At 40.8% G+C, this 20,836-nt stretch overlaps 1 protein-coding gene across 3 annotated transcripts in view; it reads left to right on the forward strand.

Annotated features, from left to right (window-relative positions):
• LOC106569219 (contactin-associated protein-like 2) overlaps positions 1-20,836 on the forward strand; it is an 85,149-nt gene that overhangs the window by 9,611 nt on the left and 54,702 nt on the right. The gene's annotated exons all lie outside the window — the stretch shown is intronic.

Here is a 20,836-nt window from a genome sequence, read left to right on the forward strand (position 1 = left end):
TCGGTCAGTCAGACTCCCAAGATGACGCCCAACACTGAAATCTGAGATTAAAATCAAAACTTTTTATCATTTTAGGGAGGTTGTAAAAAAATATGTTTTTATTGTAATTAGCTCCAGTTGAGTTAGCTAAATAGTGGAAATTGAATAGCTTTGTTTACCACAAGCTTCAGGGGCTTAACTTAAAGCCAGCTCCTGCTGTGAATAGAGGTATCCAAAAACATGGCCTTGTATGAAATCCATGATCAAATATAGCATGCACAATGATGTTGAACTGTAGCCGTTGTGTTCAGTATGATTGGGTCTGTATTAAACATGATCCTGTTTGGAACATTGTATCTATGCTACAGTGGGGATAGTTGAGTGTGTTTGAGTGTGGCCCTATTGCCTCTAAACTAAGCAGGTACATATGGGACTAACAATGTCTCTGACAGATCTTTAGGCACAGAACTCTTTAAAGCAACTGCTCTGGTTTACTGTTAAAAACAACCTGTCTCATTAATCACTGTCCCCTTTTTATTGCACATTTTAAACCAAATGTTGTTCATACTGTAGCAGCAGCATAGTAGTTTAATGTGATGCAGAAGTGGGCTATTTTTTCTATTCTTGTGTGTTAATAGATAGTTAAATGATGCATACAGATAATTGTATGAGAAGATGGTAATTATAGTTTGAATTTATTTTGTAGTTTTTGCACATCTAGCATTGGATGGGGGGCAAAATAAACGATAACTGAAAGAAAACATTCATTGAGCTTGCAAGACGGGGGTTCCCAAACTTTTTAACTCAGGCCCCCCTTCCAGTTTTGGGGAACATACCGCACCCACCACGTTCATGACACAAACTGTTAACACGCCTCGTTGGTGGAGAGAAAAGTTTTACAGCTTTACCTGTAAAGCTTATTTCCTGAAATTCTACACATTTTATCATGGAGTGCAGAGAAAATGATGCAGTTTTAAAGCTCATTTTCTTGTAATTCTCTACATTTTGCCATGTCTAATGTGTGTTCATGTGATATTTGAATGACTCAACCATTACAACAAAATCTATGGTCCCCCGTGCCGATTTCCACCACCCCCCCCCCGCGCCCCACAGTTCAGGAACCACTGATCTGAGATACTTAATGAGATGACTGTACTTGGTATAAACCTTGTCATATTTCTCTATTTAAATGAGCTTTTTGATTCACCTCTCCTCATATCCATTCAGACTCATATTCACTGATATCTCCCCCTGCATTACTTTCGAGGAGGAATTCATATTAAATTTAGACCCACCCAATTTATGTCTGCGATATTAACATAATTATTTTCCTGGTTATTCCAGTTCTTAGAAGGCATCCATTATTGATCAATGTCACATCCATTTCTCTGGCAGAATATCACCTGTAAATCAAATCAAATTTGATTGGTCACAAACACATATTTAGCAGATGTTATTGCAGGTGTAGCGAAATGCTTGTGTTCCTAGATCCAACAGTGCAGTAATATCTAACAATTCACAATACACACAAATCTAAAGTAAAAGAATGGAATTAAGAAATATATAAATATTAGGATGAGCAATGTCGGAGTGGCATTGACTAAGTGGCATTGACTAAAATACAGTAGAATAGAATACAGTATATACATATGAAATGAGTATGGTAGTATGTAAACATTCAAGTGACCAGTGATTCCACGTCTATGTATATTGGGTGCAGCCTCTAAGGTGCAGGGTTGAGTAACTGGTAGCCGGCGAGTGACGGCTATTTAACAGTCTGATGGCCTTGAGATTGAAAAACAGCTTCTGTCTCTCAGTCCCAGCTTTGATGCACCTGTACTGACCTCGCCTTCTGGATGATAGCGGGGTGAACAGGCTGTTGCTCAGGTGGTTGATGTCCTTGATGATCTTTTTGGCCTTTCTGTGACATCGGGTGCTGTAGGTGTCCTGGAGGGCAGGCAGTGTGCCCCTTTAGGTTATGTCCTTATGGAAGTACTGTACATGAGAAGTAATGTTACCTATACCTCATGTGATATGGACGAATTTTAACTCCTTGGCAGAAGAATTGGCCTCATCAACTCAAAGTAGACATTCCAACAACTGTAGGTACAGTATAGAGTACCTATATAGCAGCAGTTACTGAATTCAGATGTAACAAATGTATTACCACTCCTGCAAATAAAGTCCTGTGTCTAAATTGGCAATGATCGAATGGTGTTTGTGCATCTAGCGTTGTGGTGTTAAGGAGCAGCATCTTGAGTTATTTAAACACTCAAAAATACCCATTTGCTTTGAAGGACGGCAGTAGGTGGAAGGAGCGTGTTTAATTTGATGCTTGGTTACTCTCTGCAAATCTCACAGGGATGGCTTCTGAAAGCTTGTTGCTTTTGTTCAAACTAATCTAAAAGGCAAGGAAATGTAAATATGTCAATTTGACTGACATGTAACAGAGCAATATGTCATTTGAAGCAGAATTGCTCCACCGTGAATAAAAATGTGTAAAATTGTGATTTGCTGCCACATTTCAATTTGGTATCACTGTTCTCTGATGTTTTAACGTGTTCTACAATACAGTTCAACATTCAAACATCACTCTATCAAACTTCCCAGCAGAATAAATTATTTAGCTTCTATAATTTCCCACTCAGAGAGCTAAGACTTGGTGCTCAATGAGTAGTAGCTAATTCATTATCACAGCAGAATGAAAGTACAGTAATGGTCCCACTGAGAATAATTATTCTTAGAGCTTAATTTGCTGATATAGTGAATTAAATCTGCTCCAACACTTTCTTTTTCTGCTTTTATATTCATCCTGTGAGCAAGTGTCCTTGCGACACTCATCGGCTTTGCAGGGGCCTACTGTACAGTTTAGTATTGTCTGCACGTGTGGCATCATAGCTCCATTCACTCATTGTTGAAAAATAACAGGAAGAGAAGGACAGAAGCCTATAAGACAGCTAATTTCCACTCTCTCTCCCTCTCTGGAATACCATCAATACAATAGCTACCTAGTTTGACTCAGGAAAATCTTTGAACAAGGTCAATATACATAGCCCATGTACCGCTGCATAGATCCATATCATTGAACACATACATTAGAGGTGACAAAACATGCCATTCCATTAGTTTAAGCGGAGGCTATGCTCCAATAACAGCTCAGCTGCAGCCACTGCTTTGGCTGTGCTAATAAGGCCCAGAAAGTCAGAAGCTCCAAATGTGACATTGAATCTAACCCATGACTTTTGCAGTGGTATAAAAAGTACCCAATTGTCATACTTGAGTAAAGGTAAAGACACTACCTTAATAAAAAAAAATACTCAAGTAAAAGTGTAAGTCACCCAGTAAAATACTATGTAAGTCAAAGAATTTGATTTTAAATATACTTAAGTATCAAAGTAAATGTAATTGCAAAAATATGCTTCAGTATTAAAAGTATAAATCATTTCAAATTCCTTGTATTAAGAAAACCAGACAGCGCTAGTTTCTAGTAAAAAAAATAATAGTAATATGGATAGCCAGGGGCACACACCAAGAATTTACAAAGCATGTGTTTAGTGAGTCTGCCAGATCAGAGGCAGTAGGGATGACCATGGATGTTCTCTTGATAAGTGCATGAATTGGACCATTGTCCTGTCCTGCTATGCATTTAAAATGTAACAAGTACTTTACACCACAGTACTTGTGTTCCGGTGTGACCCGTAATAAAAAAACTATTAGACTATTGTCTAAATACTGTAGTATTACTATATTGATTTACTATTCACTGTAGTGTTTCTGCAGACTTTACTGTATTGTTTTTGCAGATATGACTAGTATACTGCAGTATTTACTGTAGTGTTTTTGTAGACTAAGGGGTGTTTTTATACATTCCCTGCATGTCCTCCCCTAATAAGGGTTCCGAGGGAAACACTGAGAAAACCTTTGGTTCCTATCCGGTCACTCAATATTCTTCAGTTACAAGATTGTAACGATTGAGGTTTAGGGGAGAGTTCTGGTGATGCCCATCCACTGTGGGACTCCAGTTAAAGAGCAGGCGGAGGCAGTAATGCAGTTCAGTTTGAGGCTTTATAGACTCAGGCACTGAGATGATACATGGAATGATTTAGAGTTGAGACTTGTCTTGAGACTTGGTTGGCTTTGTATGGAGTATCGTTGATCTAAAAAAGAGACACAGCAAGGTACAAATAACATGCCATAACAGCAATGAACATTGTCCATTAATGTCAATAATCAATGACAATATGCAATAAGCATATACATTTGGAAAACTATGCATAAATATAGCAGCAATAAACAATGAATTTCAGAAAGGGGTGCAGTGGCATGCTGCATGGTAGGCCGAAGTTATACAGTAGCAGGATAGTTTAATCAATGGCTACATGCATAGCATAACAAACAATATAAAGCTAACAAAAGTGGCAAGCATAGCCATAAATCAGGCCAAATAAGCATAACAAAAGGCAATGCACAAAAAGTGCAAAACTTAAGCATGTGTCTATTAACACTACAAGTACCAAAGAGAACAGAACTGTGACTGAGCCGTTAGCATTTCACAGCCGTTAGTGGCCGATATGAACTATACAAAACAAACAATGGCGAGAGAGTCCTCTTTTAAAAGATAAAAGGCTTGTGCTCACATTTCGATGACACGTACTGGTTGTTCTTTGTGAGAGTTGTTTGTCGTGCTCAACTACTCAGCTCTGTCTGGGTGAAGGACCCGGATTGCACCTTCGAACATGCCCGTATAAATACCTTGCCATAGAGTTTTATAGAGTGCCCTCTGTCCTCCTGTGACTATAGAGAGGGTTAAGGGCACACCTGCCACGAATGCCCTCCCCCACATCCATGTCACAGAGCAAGGAATTCTGTACAAAGATTAAAAACCAACCGGCAGTTCATTTTGGCTTTACCAGTATAAATAATCAACAATCACCAGACAACCAATAATACATACCCAGATAGTGGCTAGCTCAACTTTTTTTTTTTTTAACTAGGCAATCATACAATCATAAATATGCAAAGTATTTTAAATTATCCTCTTTGATGAAATGATATGTGACTTGAAGTCCTAAGTATTTATGATTGTCTGAGTAGAGCAAGGTGTTGTCTGGTCCGTTGCATTGCTTAGAACTGTTGACCCAACTCAATAGGTGGTCTGTCAAGAACCTGTGTCTTATGTTCTTGTCTGGTTGAGATGTTCCCCTCATTAAACAGTAACTCGTATAGTCTGGTAGTTATGCCATTTTAGTTAAACCTAGTCGGCAGGTGTTACAACAATATACTAGTCATGTCCGCATAACACTACAGTGAATACTACACTATACAGTACTACAGTCATGCCCACAAAACACTATAGTATACTAGTCATATCATAGTAAGCATTACTCAATCGAGGGATACTACAGTGGGTAGTATAGAACTCTCCAGTATACTACAAAATTATATAGTTAGCGCTACACGTTTGAGGGATACTACAGTGTGTTGCATAGAATTATATAGTATACTACAACATTATAAAGTAAGCACTACATGACTACAATGTGTTGTATAGTATTATACAGTATACTACAACATTCTAAGGTAAGTACTACCCATGATCAAGGGATAGTACAGTTTACTACATAATTCTATAGTAAGTACAATAGTTTTCTATAGTAAAATGAAGTCTTTTTTTATGTGGGCGAGCGAGCGGTCTGATTAACATGCCACACTTCTCAGGGTATTACACTGACCTTGGCGCAGCAAAAAGACATGGGTCATCAACAAATTAAAGGAGCATTACATGGTGGACCCAATTCATTAGCCTATCCCCATCAACATTGTCTTGCATATTTAGAAGGCTTCCGGCTTTAAATTGCTTCATAAAATGAAGAAATGTTGTGTCTGACTATAAGCCTTAGGCCTAGCTTGATGACAGCTAGTGGGTGTGTGGCTATAGTCACCAGTAACCACATTACCACTCATGTTTTGTGTAGATAGATATGTAATATAGGCCTAGTTCCATGTGACGTAAATAGAATAAACTGCCTATTCTCCACTAAAACAAAACTCAGCAGCTCATGCACTGTTAGACAAGAAATTACCAATAAGGAAAACATGCTGATGTACAGAATATCCAGTGGCCATTTTGAAACATTAGCTCCCCTGTAGTCATCGCGCTCAATTAATTTGTTTTCATGTAAGCCCAATGTTTGTTAATGTTGTGCTACTATAGCCACAAGGCTGCTGGAATTATTCTCCCTATGTTTAAGGAAAATGTGTACTGCCAGTCCTAGACATGAGATGAGTGGGCCTTGCTGCTGCTGATATTGAAGGTCTTCGTTGTGCTCTTAGCAGAAATGAGGCTATCACAGGAGACTGCACTTAGGCTCTGTTGCCAAATCAATAACATTGGACTGTCTACATCAGAGATGGGGAGATCTGGGCTCAGCCCACAGCTACAGTAGATGAACAGCAGTCTGAGAAATGAGCTGTCAGCATCTAAGCCATGCCTTTATGCGCCAAGGAATTCATCTGGTTCACTTAATGTATGTTCAACCATCTGGGACAATCTCACTACAACAGACGGTCATGATACAAGACTTGTCTCGGGGTGTGTGTGTGTGTGTGTGTGTGTGTGTGTGTGTGCATACAGCACAATATTTGCTCACAGATGATGAGTAAAACTCAGTCAACACTCAGTGTATGACTAATCTGGTGTATAGAAAACTTTCGTAATGCCAAAGCTACAGTATTGTGATGAAGTTCTCCCACTTTCAAGTTCTGCTCTCAAAACGTTGACAAAATCTGTCTTGGAAAGCAGTGGGGTATTTTCTAAAACATGGCAGTGTGTTTCAACATTTTCATCCACAAATAATTGTTAGGTTTCTTGGGTCTTAGAAAGTGTTTGTTGTCTGGATACCTTTATTCTGTTGTGAGGGGCTACACATTCCCTCTCCACCTGTCAAAATACAAAGAGGAAATTACGTGTTTGTTTGTTCTTTTGCATTTCTATCAAACAAAAAGCATTCCTTCTTTGTCAGTCTGGGCAGACACTTTGATGGAGGCAATTTTCTGTTAAATGTTAATTGAGGCAAATGAAGGGAAAGTAACAAACAATCAATATAACTCCGTAGGCACTCAGTGGTCCAGCAACATTCTTACTGTAGGTGATTCAGATGTCCACAATCACATTGGTCCTTGTCTAGTGTCATAAACCACGTTTCCATCCAGTTTTTGTGAGTAAACTCATATCGTATAAAATAAATATATTTTATAAATGCCGACATCATTTGTTTGTTGGACATGGTGGGATCTTTGTGTCAGTCAAATTAAGTATACAAGAAATGGCGGTGGAAACGCCGCTATGCGCAAATATTCATATAATAACCATTATATCGAAGTAAACTTGGAGTCACGAGATGATATTGTGTGTGGTCCTCCCACTATGACTCGGGAAACCATGCAGTTTATTAGTCTACAGATGACATATCTTATGAACTTCACAGGGCGGTGAAAGTGCACGGCGATCTTGATGCTCCTTTCCAATAAATATTGAGGGTCTTATTCTGGTGACATGATGATTGATGCTTGACCGCCTTTTGACAAATAAAAATATTCTCATAATGTAGACTACCCTACTCGCACAGCCTACCCGCAATGTATCTACTATGTACGCACTGTATCTGCTGGCTAGAGCGCACACGCCAAAACCAGACACATTTGCTGTAAACGCAACAGTTTTTGTGACTTAACTATCGGTAGAGTTCAAAATGCAATGGAAACGCATTGAACTTTAGATTTTTATTCGGTATATGAAAAATTAAGCGAAAAAGTACATTTTGTATGCACTACATCACGCAAAGCCTTTTATCAAGTCAATTTGATATTGGCACTATTCTTGCATTATTTACCAAGCAGTTGGTTTGGTGTTTAGGGAAACCTCAGGAATGTAGACAGCGGAGTTATACAGATAGTTCCTCTATAACAAATTTGGAAGGAGGTAGCTACATCGTTAAAATCTGAATCTACATGTCATAGTTTGTTAGTAAAGGAGCAGTGTAATCTTTCCTTAAGTCTATAACGTTGCTTTTGAAGTCTATAAAATGTATCTGGCTTATGGCTACAGATTCAAGAGTGATAATTAACTTTTGGAAATGATGTTGACCTCTGCAGCTCCAATTAAACATGAGTGCATGGTGCATGTTGATTTGGAGGCCTGTAGTTAATGAGATTGTAGAGTGTGCAGTGAGTTTTGAAATGCAGCCCCGAATTCTAACCGTTGACCTCTGTAGCCAAGCAAGATTGAGCCATTAGCAAAAGTTACGCTAGGAGTCTGTTAGACAATAAGATGGCGCCTGAGAAGAAGGCAGACGTTTTACGTGCCCCCAACCGATTGTGTTTTTTGTTTGTTTATTTGCATTGTTTAAAAAAAAAAAAAAATCTATTTTATTTTATGGAATATCCGAAGCATACAATATACTTGCAGAGAAGCCACTCAACAACTACACCATACCAGTCATCCAACAGACTCCCATTCAGAGCGACACACAGAAGCATCCAGGTCAATGCCCTGCTCAAGGGCACGTTGACAGATCTCCCACCAGGCCAAAAAACGTGAACCCGAACCCTCCAAGATCCCCCCACAGTTCCCCAATAGCTGTCCCTCAACCATTTGAGACCCCTCCCACAGTCCCCCCCAAGAAGAAAAATAAAAATAAATAATTCCATTCCCCACCCCCAATGCACCAACAACCAAGAGAATGAACTAAAGGGAAAAAAAGAAAGTCAGAAAAAAGCAGCAAACAACAATGCACATTTTTTTTAAATTAAAAAACAAAGGACATCAAGGACAACTAAAATCATAACAGAAATGCCAACTGTATATGTTTGTGTGCATGTCTGGCACTATTACATGTATGTGTGTGTTCTTGTATGCGTTTATTAGAATGATGGTGTGTATATATGCACATGTTGAAACACCTGCACGGCATCAGCCTCAGGCAAACCAGCATTAGCTGTAAAAACACTGCCCATCAGTGTCATTCAAAGACACTTTTAATTCTGTTTTATTTTTTACTTTTATCTTTGACCATCATCTCCAGCAACTCCACTCAATCTCCAATTCCACATCCCAAACCTCAGCTTCCCTCAGCCCATCCCACCTATCTCTGCAGTTCACCCTCTTCGGATTTCTACGTAACATACATCTTTCAACTATGCTGTGATGTTTAACGTACAAATTCAATCTATCTAATCGAATTATTAGAAATTGTACGTTAAACATCACAGCATCCACAGATCTCAGAATCCACAGATTGCGAGTTGAAGATAAATACTTTTACTAAGAGTATTAGTAATTGACTGACCCGGTCTCTCCAGATCTCATAACAGTACTATTTCTAGGGTCAATTTTAGATCAATGCTATGCATTTTCAGCCATTCCTGAACCTGAGATCTTCATTCAGTGGGGGAGGATAAGACGGAAAAGAGAACATCTGCCTAAAATATTTAGCTTCCTCTTTTAAAATATAATTTGGAGAATCATAGATGTTTCCGTCTACAGTAACGAGCTCCTGCAAATTCTTTTGTTATCGTTCCTGTATTGGAGATTCAGGAAGAATTTTGTGCATTGTTCTCCATATTCCATCCAGTTTGATTTATTTTTGTAATAGATTACATTAGATTGTTCTTGAATAAGTTCCTCAAGTTCTTTGTTTTTCCTCTAACTTATTTTGCATCTATGTAGTATCGTTTTTATTGCTATCTACCTGTACTATTAGTTCATGGATTTCCCTTGTTAGTCTTGTCTCTAGCCAGAAACTGCTTTTTTAATTATTGATGAATATTGAATTGAATGACCTCTGAAGGTACATTTTAAAGGTATCCCAAACAATAAGGGGATTTCCTGAACCTATATTATACTGGAAAAATTCAGTTATAAATTATTTTGTCTTAGTTAAAAATAAGTTGTCCTCCAGTAAACTTTGATCAAATTTCCAATATCGCCGTCCACTTGGAAAATCTATAAGAGTTATGTGAATGCCAATTAGATGATCCAATCGCATTCTGTCTCCTATTAAAACTTTTTAAACCTTTGATGCAAGAGAGAAAGAGGCAAGAAAGTAGTCAAGACGACTAGCTTGATTAAGTCTCCTCCTAGGTTGGAGTTTTTTAGTCTCCGAATATCCGCTATTTCTAATGTGAACATAATATTTGTGAATTCCTTAAGGGCACTGTGATAGTTTGTAGAGTGATTACCTTTACAGTCCATTGAGGTACTTAACATTGTGTTATAGTCTCCTTGTCAGGGATTTCCTCGTCGGAGGACGATATAGCGAAATCATCGTCAGAAAAAGATGACCAAAATGCAGCAGGGTTGTGATAGTTCATTTTTGAACATTTTAATAAACTCAAAAAACGAACATACAAAACTCACTCACGATTTACAGACAGTCCTGTTACGCTTGCACACGCTAAACACGAAACAATCTCCCACAAATACACAGACAAACACACCCAACTAATATAGGACTTCCAATCAAAGGCAACACCACACAGCTGCCTTCAATTGGAAGTCCACCCCAATTAACTCAACATAGAAACAGATCAACCAGACTACACATAGAAATACATCAACATAGACCATAACTCAAAACCCGGAAATAATAAATCAAACACCCTCCTAATTAACACACCACCCTGAACCACATAAAACAAATATCCTCTGCCACGTCCTGACCAAACTAAAATGACAATTAACCCTTATACTGGCCAGGACGTGACACTCCTACCATAATGATATGATAATGTGTTGCCTGTAAGTTCAATAAACTTGTATAAATGTTTTCGAAGAAGTATGGATCATCCTGATTTGGACCATATAGATTAATGAGCCAAATCTTTTTTTTGACCACTTTCATATTCAAAAAGATCCACCTTCCTTACAAATCATTCCTGACTATTTGCACATTCAGATCAAAATTTAATATCACACCTTTTGAGTTCTTTGTCCAGTACAGAAAATTATTTCACCACCCCATTCCTTTTTCCACACAACTTCATCTAAGGATGTAGAGTGAGTTTACTGTAAACAGTATATGTTATATTCCTTTTCTTTTAGCTATGTAAAGACTGATCTTCTTTTTTAATAATCCGCTAAACCGTTACAATTATAACTGGCTATACTTATTTCACCCCTTACCATAACTATATACTATTCTCAGTCTAAATTGACCATAATTAGTGCTTGTAAAGTTACTGCCATCAGAGGTATTATGACGGTCAAAATTAGAGCTTTCAAATGTCTGATATTTAAAATTCAAGAAATAGGTTCGAGCAATATTTGTTTTATTCCCTTGCCTGTTTGCCTGTGCCTGCATTGGCTGCCACAGATGTAAGAACATTGAGACGAGATATTATGTGTGTAGTAAATCTGAGTAGGTTGATGTGTATGATATTGGATATGATTTAGTGAGAGTGTGTACGATGTCTGTATAAGAGTAAGACTATAATGTGTGCTGTCCAAATTAGAGGTCAACCGATTCTGATTTTTTTTTTTTTTCAGCGCCGATACCGATTTATTGGGGGACCAAAAAAAAAATAGCCGCTGCCGATTTAATAAATAAATGTTTTATTTGTAATAATGACAATTACAACAATACTGAATGAACACTTATTTTAACTTAATATAATACATCAATAAAATCAATTTAGCCTCAAATAAATAATGAAACATGTTCAATTTGGTTTAAATAATGCAAAAACAAAGTGTTGGAGAAGAAAGTAAAAGGGCATTATGTGCCATGTAAGAAAGCTAACGTTTAAGTTCCTTGCTCAGAACATATGAAAGCTGGTGGTTCCTTTTAACATGAGTCTTCAATATTCCCAGGTAAGAAGTTTTAGGTTGTAGTTATTATAGGAATTATAGGACTATTTCTCTCTATACAATTTGTATTTCATATACCTTTGACTATTGGATGTTCTTATAGGCACTTTAGTATTGCCAGTGTAACAGTATAGCTTCCGTCCCTCTCCTCGCTCCTACCTGGGCTCAAACCAGGAACACATCGACAACAGCCACCCTCGAAGCAGCGTTACCCATGTAGAGCAAGGGAACAACTACTCCAAGTCTCAGAGCGAGTGACGTTTGAAACGCTATTAGTGCGCACCCGCTAACTAGCTAGCCATTTCACATCGGTTACACCAGCCTAATCTTGGGAGTTGACAGGCTTGAAGTCATAAACAGCGCAATGCATTGCAAAGGGCTGCTGGCAAAACGCACGAAAGTGCTGTTTTGAATGAATGCTTACGAGCCTGCTGGTGCCTACCATCGCTCAGTCAGACTGCTCTATCAAATCATAGACTTAATTATAACATAATAACACACAGAAACACGAGCCTTAGGTCATTAATATGGTCGAATCCGGAAACTATCACGTTTATTCTTTCAGTGAAATACGGAACCGTTCCGTATTTTATCTAACGGGTGGCATCCATAAGTCTAAATATTCCTGTTACATTACACAACCTTCAATGTTATGTCATAATTACATAAAATTCTGGCAAATTAGTTCGCGACGAGCCAGGCGGCCCAAACTGTTGCATATACCCTGACTCTGCATGCAATGAATGGAAGAGAAGTGACACAATTTCACCTGGTTAATATTGCCTGCTAACCTGGATTTCTTTTAGCTAAATATGCAGGTTTAAAAATATATACTTCTGTGTATTGATTTTAAGAAAGGCATTGATGTTTATGGTTAGGTACAGTCGTGCAACGGTTGTGCTTTTCTTTCGCAAATAAGCTTTTGTTAAATCATCCCCCGTTTGGCGAAGTTGGCTGTCTTTGTTAGGAAGAAATAGTCTTCACAGTTCGCAACGAGCCAGGCGGCCCAAACTGCTGCATATTCCGTGACTCTGTTGCAGAGGTGACACATTTTCCCTAGTTAAAATAAATTAATGTTAGCAGGCAATATTAACTAAATATGCAGGTTTAAATATATATACTTGTGTATTGATTTTAAGAAAGACATTGATGTTTATGGTTAGGTACAAGTTGGAGCAACGACCCTCCTTTTTTACGAATGCGCACCGCATCGATTATATGCAACGCAGGACAGGCTAGATAAACTAGTAATATCATCAACCATATGTAGTTAACTAGTGATTATGATTGATTGATTGTTTTTTATAAGATAAGTTTAATGCTAGCTAGCAACTTACCTTGGCTTCTTACTGCATTCGCGTAACAGGCAGGCTCCTCATGGAGTGCAATGTAAAGCAGGTGGTTAGAGCGTTGGACTAGTTAACCGTAAGGTTGCAAGATTGAATCCCCAAGCTGACAAGGTAAAAATCTGTCGTTCTGCCCCTGAACAAGGCAGTTAACCCACCGTTCCTAGGCCGTCATTGAAAATTAGAATGTGCTCTTAACTGACTTGCCTAGTTAAAAAAAATTAACCATTTTTTTTTACAAAATCGGCAAATCAGTGGCCAAAAATACTGATTACCGATTGTTATGAAAACTTGAAATCGGCCCTAATTATCATTGAAAACATTACATTTTACATTACATTACATTTAAGTCATTTAGCAGACGCTCTTATCCAGAGCGACTTACAAAATGGTGCATTCACCTTATGATATCCAGTGGAACAACCACTTTACAATAGTGCATCTAAATCTTTTAGGGGGGGGGGTTAGAAGAATTACTTTACCCTATCCTAGGTATTCCTCAAAGAGGTGGGGTTTCAGGTGTCTCCGGAAGGTGGTGATTGACTCCGCTGTCCTGGCGTCGTGAGGGAGCTTGTTCCACCATTGGGGTGCCAGAGCAGCGAACAGTTTTGACTGGGCTGAGCGGGAACTGTGCTTCCTCAGAGGTAGGGGGGCCAGCAGGCCAGTGGTGGATGAACGCAGTGCCCTTATTTGGGTGTAGGGCCTGATCAGAGCCTGAAGGTATGGAGGTGCCGTTCCCTTCACAGCTCCGTAGGCAATCACCATGGTCTTGTAGCGGATGCGAGCTTCAACTGGAAGCCAGTGGAGAGAGCGGAGGAGCGGGGTGACGTGAGAGAACTTGGGAAGGTTGAACACCAGACGGGCTGCGGCGTTCTGGATGAGTTGTAGGGGTTTAATGGCACAGGCAGGGAGCCCAGCCAACAGCGAGTTGCAGTAATCCAGACGGGAGATGACAAGTGCCTGGATTAGGACCTGCGCCGCTTCCTGTGTGAGGCAGGGTCGTACTCTGCGAATGTTGTAGAGCATGAACCTACAGGATCGGGTCACCGCCTTGATGTTAGTGGAGAACGACAGGGTGTTGTCCAGGATCACGCCAAGGTTCTTAGCACTCTGGGAGGAGGACACAAGGGAGTTGTCAACCGTGATGGCGAGATCATGGAACGGGCAGTCCTTCCCCGGGAGGAAGAGCAGCTCCGTCTTGCCGAGGTTCAGCTTGAGCTGGTGATCCGTCATCCACACTGATATGTCTGACAGACATGCAGAGATGCGATTCGCCGCCTGGTTATCAGAAGGGGGAAAGGAGAAGATTAATTGTGTGTCGTCTGCATAGCAATGATAGGAGAGACCATGTGAGGATATGACAGAGCCAAGTGACTTGGTGTATAGCGAGAATAGGAGAGGGTCTAGGAGAGGGTCTAGAACAGAGCCCTGGGGGACACCAGTGGTGAGAGCGCATGGTGCGGAGACAGATTCTCGCCACGCCACCTGGTAGGAGCGACCTGTCAGGTAGGACGCAATCCAAGCGTGGGCCGCGCCGGAGATGCCCAACTCGGAGAGGGTGGAGAGGAGGATCTGATGGTTCACAGTATCAAAGGCAGCAGATAGGTCTAGAAGGATGAGAGCAGAGGAGAGAGAGTTAGCTTTAGCAGTGCGGAGAGCCTCCGTGACACATTGAAAACATAATTGAAAAACACAATCCCAGCATTTCCATAGCAATTGACGTTTCACATGATCATGAAAGAGACCTTGCATTACTCTAGAGACGGCTTCACTACAGTACAAATGTATTCCGTACAATATTTTATTATTCCCCAATGCCGCTATTCTGATATCTTTCCCTTTCTTGTTGTAAACATATATAAACGTGTAGACAAATAAATAGACAAATAAGAAACATATTAAATTATAAAACAGTTCTCGACAATAGGGAGAGTGAGAGAAGAGAAAAGAGAGAGTGAGAGAAGAGAGCGAGATCAGGTGTGTGTGTATATATAAGTCCGTATGTGTAAGCGAGCATGTAATTGAGTACGTGTGTGTTCATATCCACTTCATAGTGTTCAGATTGTAACCTGAAGTCCCTGTAAAATGTAGTAAAGCGATGGTGTTATGGAGCTGTCTCGGAATAGCTGTCCATCTATAAAGAGTTTGTCCACATTGAGAAAGGCACACTTAACCTTCTCCCTCTGTTGCCTTTGTACCGGATACAGTCTCTTACGTCGTTCGTTTATCTCCCTTGGAAATTGGTCATTGAGACCGAATTTGGTCCCTTTAAACTCCCTTCCCCTGCTTTTGATCAACTCCTTTTGTTGGTAGTGTTCAAATTTTGCGATGATCGGTTGGGGACCCTTGGTCTTGTCGCTCCGATCTCCAAGTGTGTGTACTCAGTAGAAAGCCACCATGTTTCAAGGCGGATTGCTTGAATTCTCTGATCGCGCCCTCTGGATTATTGGATGTGTCCTCAGGAATCACAGAAAAAATATATATTTTCACGCTTGGTATGACTTTGTATGTCTAGTAGCGACTTCTTAAAGTCCTGTTTTCCGTGAGTAGACAATCCATGTTGGAATCGTTGATTTTTACCTTGGCTGTGAGTGCCTTGTTCTCGGAGAATGAGAATTTCACTCTGGCTAAACTCAAAACTCCCCCGCAGCCCTGCTACCTCCTCACACAACTTTTCCAGTGTTGCATGGATTCCAGCCAGAGCACTAGCCTCTACTTCAACAGTAAGTAAATTGTCCGTGTCTGTAGATTAATCTGTTTTTCTTTTTTGGGGGGGGGGGTTAAAGTTATTTGTGAGGTAGTCGGATCTTTCCATGATGGAGTATGTTGTTCCTCCATAGCGTAAAGCTGTTGGTACTCATCGATTTCCCTCAGGATCTCCTTAGTGTCCAGGTTGGCTCTTTACTGCAACCAGTTGTTTTACGAAAAGATAAGAATGAGTCTTTCTCATGACAACGACAGGTGTCTGTAGTACAGCCAGCTAGCACTCGCGGAATCCACGCAAAAAATGGAACACAAACTTGCAGTCCCAGATGTAAAGGATAACCGCGCCATGGAATCCTTCGCAACAAAAATCGATTTAATGAAAAATATTTAATATAAACAACAAACCAAGTGTAGACAGTACAATGTTCTGTTGCGCGCTCTGATGATGTATATTGCATGTTGATGTCACCTTGTGTTTCTTGGCCCAGTTTATTTGCGTTGTTTGTAACTTATTTCTTTACTGATTTTGTACATAATGTTGCCGCTACCGTCTCTTATGACCGAAAATAACTTCTGGACATCAGGACTGCGATTACTCACCACGGACTGGCAGAATCCTTTTTTTCCTTTAACGTGTCTGACGAGACCGACATGAGCGATATACTGCTTTCTTGGAAACAGGACCAGATAACCGTGATTTGCGTGAAGAGGCGGAGAAAAGGGGGCCGTAGGGTGGGCTGCCTTCTGAGAATTCGTAGGCGATTGAATAAACCCCCACTTCCTTCCATTCTGCTAGCAAACGTGCAATCTTTGGACAATAAAATAGATGACCTACAGGGAAGATTAAACTACCAAGGGGACATTCAAAACTGTAATATCTTATGCTTCACGGAGACGTGGCTGAATGACGACACTATCAACATACAGCTGGCTGGTTATACGCTGCACCGGCAGGATAGGACAGCGGCGTCTGGTAAGACAAGGGGCGGCGGGCTATGTTTTTTTTCTAAATAACAGCTGGTGCACGATATCTAAGGAAGTCTCAAGCTATTGCTCGCCTGAGGTAGAGTATCTCATGATAAACTATAGACCACACTACCTACCTAGAGAGTTTTCATCTGTATTTTTCATAGCTGTTTACCTACCACCACAGTCAGAGGCTGGCACTAAGACAGTATTGAATTAGCTGTATTCTGCCATAAGCAAAAGAGAACTCTCACCCAGAGGCGGCGCTCCTAGTAGCCGGGGACTTTAATGCAGGGAAACTTAAATCCGTTTTACCAAATTTCTATCAGCATGTTAAATGTGCAACCAGAGGGAAAAAAACAGGACCACATTTACTCCACACACAGAGACGTATACAAAGCTCTCCCTCGCCATCCATTCGGCAAATCTGACCATAATTATATCCTCCTGATTCCTGCTTACAAGCAAAAATTAAAGTAGGAAGCACCAGTGACTAGGTCAACAAAAAAGTGGTCAGATGAAGCAGATGCTAAGCTACAGGACTGTTTTGCTAGCACAGACTGGAATATGTTCCGGGAATCCTCCGATGGCATTGAGGAGTAAACCACATCAGTCATTGGCTTCATCAATAAGTGCAGCGATGACGTCGTCCCCACAGTGACTGTACGTACATATCCCAACCAGAAGCCATGGATTATAGGTAACATCCACACTGAGCTAAAGGCTAGAGCTGCCACTTTCAAGGAGCGGGACTCTAACCCGGAAGCTTATAAGAAATCCCGCTATGCCTTCCGACAAACCATCAAACAGGCAAAGCATCAATACAGGACTAAGATTGAATCGTACTACGCCGGCTCTGATGCTCAGCGGATGTGGCAGGGCTTGCAAACCATTACAGGCTACAAAGGGAAGCACAGCCGAGAGCTGACCAGTGATACGAGCCTACCAGATGAGCTAAACTACTTCTATGCTCGCTTCGAGGCAAATAACACTGAAACATGCATGAGAGTACCAGCTGTTCTGGAAGACTGTGTGATCACGCTATCCGCAGCCGACGTTAGTAAGACCTTTAACTTTTTGAGGCTAGCGTCCCACCCACCGTGCACACTATTCAACAGCCAGTGAAAAATCAGAGCGCCAAATTCAAAACAACAAAATGTCATAATTCAAATTTCTCAAACATACAACTATTTTACAAAAGGCTTTATGGCGAAAGCATAAAGTTCGATTATGTTAGGACAGTACATAGACAAAAAATTACACACAGCCATTTTCAATGCAAGGACAAGCGTCACCAAAAGCAGAAAACCAGCTAAAATGATGCACTAACCTTTGACAATCTTCATCAGATGACACTCCTAGGACATTATGTTAGAACAAAAAATGCATGTATTGTCTATCAAGTTCATATTTATATCCAAAAACCCCATTTTACATTGGCGCGTGACGTTCAGAAAATGTATTTCCTCCAAAACATCCGGCACAACAATTTACAAAAATACTCATTATAAACGTTGATAAAATATTAAACTGTTATTCAAAGAATTATAGATTAACATCTCCTGCATGCAACCGCATTGACAGATTTCAAAATAACTTTACTGGGAAAGCACACTTTGCAATAATCTGAGTACTGCGCTCAGAAAAATACATCAGGCAATTACAGATACCAGCCATTTTGGAGTCATCTAAATGCATAAATAGCATTAGAAATATTCACTTACCTTTTAATAATCTTCATCAAAAGGCACTTCCAGGAATCCCAGGTCCACAATAAATGTTGTTTTGTTCGATAAAGTTCATAATTTATGTCCAAATAACTCCATGTTGTTTGCGCGTTCAGTAAGCTACTCAAAATGTAGGACGCACGAGGAAAATGTCACGACGAAAAGTTTTTAAAAAGTTATATTTACGTTCGTTCAAACATGTCAAACGTTGTATAGCATCAATCTTTAGGGCCATTTTAACGTGAAACTTCAGTAATATTCCAACCGGACGATTCCATTGTCTTGAAAAACGTTTTGGAACACAGCTAACTCTCACGTCAATGCGCGCCAATGAACTGATGTCCTTCCCTGGGTCACCAACTTCTCCACATTCTTGTTCGCTCTCTGTTCATCATAGACGCCTCAAACAACTTTCTAAAGACTGACATCTAGTGGAAGCATTAGGAAGTGCAAAATGAACCCTAACTCACTGTGTGTCAGATAGGCAATCACTTGAAAAAACTACAGGTACCACATTTTCATTTCCTGGTTGTATTTTTCTCAGGTTTTTGCCTGCCATGAGTTCTGTTATACTCACAGACACCATTCAAACAGTTTTAGAAACTTCCGAGTGTTTTCTATCCAAATCTACTAATAATATGCATATTCAGAGTAGTAACCTGTTTTAAATTGGGAACGTTTTTCATCCGGCCGTGAAAATACTGCCCCCTAGCCCATACAGGTTAAACAGGTCAACATTCCCAAGGCCGCAGGGCCAGACGGATTACCAGGACATGTACTGCGAGCATGCGCTGACCAACTGGCAAGTGTCTTCACTGACATGTTCAACCTGTCCCTGACTGAGTCTGTAATACCTACATGTTTTAAGCAGACCACCATAGTGCCTGTGCCCAAGAACACTAAAGTGACCCTCCTAAATGACTACCGACCCGTAGCACTCACTGTAGCCATGAAGTGCTTCGAAAGGCTGGTGGCTCACATCAACACCATTATCCCAGAAACCCTAGACCCACTCAAATTTGCATACCGCCCCAACAGATCCACAGATGATGCAATCTCCATTGCACTCCACACTGCCCTTTCTCACCTGGACAAAAGAAACACCTATGTGAGAATGCTATTCATTGACTACAGCTCAGCGAACAACACCATAGTGCCCTCAAAGCTCATCAATAAGCTAAGGACCCTGAGACTAAACACCACCCTCTGCAACTGGATCCTGGACTTCCTGACAGGCTGCCCCCAGGTGGTAAGGGTAGGTAACAACACATCCGCCATGCTGATCTTCAACACGGGGGCCCCTCAGGGGTGCGTGCTCAGTCCCCTCCTGTACTCCCTGTTCACTCATGACTCCACGGCCAGGTACAACTCCAACACCATCATTAAGTTTGCCGATGACACAATAGTGGTAGGCCTGATCACCGACAACGACGAGACAGCCTATAGGGACAGGCTATATCAGAGACCTGGCCATGTGGTGCCAGGACAACAACCTCTCCCTCAATGTGATCAAGACAAAGGAGATGATTGTGGACTGCAGGAAAGAAAGGACCGAGCATGCCCCCATTCTTATCGATGGGGCTGCAGTGAAGCAGGTTGTGAGCTTTAAGTTGGTGTCCACATCTCCAACAAACTGACATGGTCCAGCACACCAAGTCAGCCGTGAAGAGGGCGCAACAAAACCTATTCTCCCTCATGAAACTGAAAAGATTTGGCATGGGTCCTCAGATCCTCAAAAGGTTCTACAGCTGCACCATCGAGAGCATCCTGACTGGTTGCATCACTGTCTGGTATGGCAACTGCTCGGCCTCCGACCGCAAGGCACTACAGAGGGTAGTGCGTACGGCCCAGTACATCACTGGGGGCAAGCTTCCTGCCATCCAGGACCTCTATTCCAGGCGGTGTCAGAGGAAGGCCTTAAAAATTGTCAAAGACTCCAGCCACCCTAGTTACAGACTGTTCTCTCTGCTACCGCACGGCAAGTGGTACCGGTGCGCCAGGTCTAGGTCCAAGAGGCTTCTAAACGGCTTCTACCCCCAAGCCATAAGTCTCCTGAACACCTAATCAATTTGCTACCCAGACTATTGCATTGCCCCCCCCCTTTACACCGCTGCTACTCTCTGTTGTTATCATCTATGCATAGTCACTTTAATAACTCTACCTACATGTACATATTACCTCAACTAACCGGTGCCCACCACACATTGACTCTGTACCAGTACCCCCCTGTATATAGTCTCACTATT

This window comes from Salmo salar, chromosome ssa14, assembly GCF_905237065.1.
Source record: "Salmo salar chromosome ssa14, Ssal_v3.1, whole genome shotgun sequence".
Classification (NCBI taxonomy): Eukaryota; Metazoa; Chordata; class Actinopteri; order Salmoniformes; family Salmonidae; genus Salmo; species Salmo salar.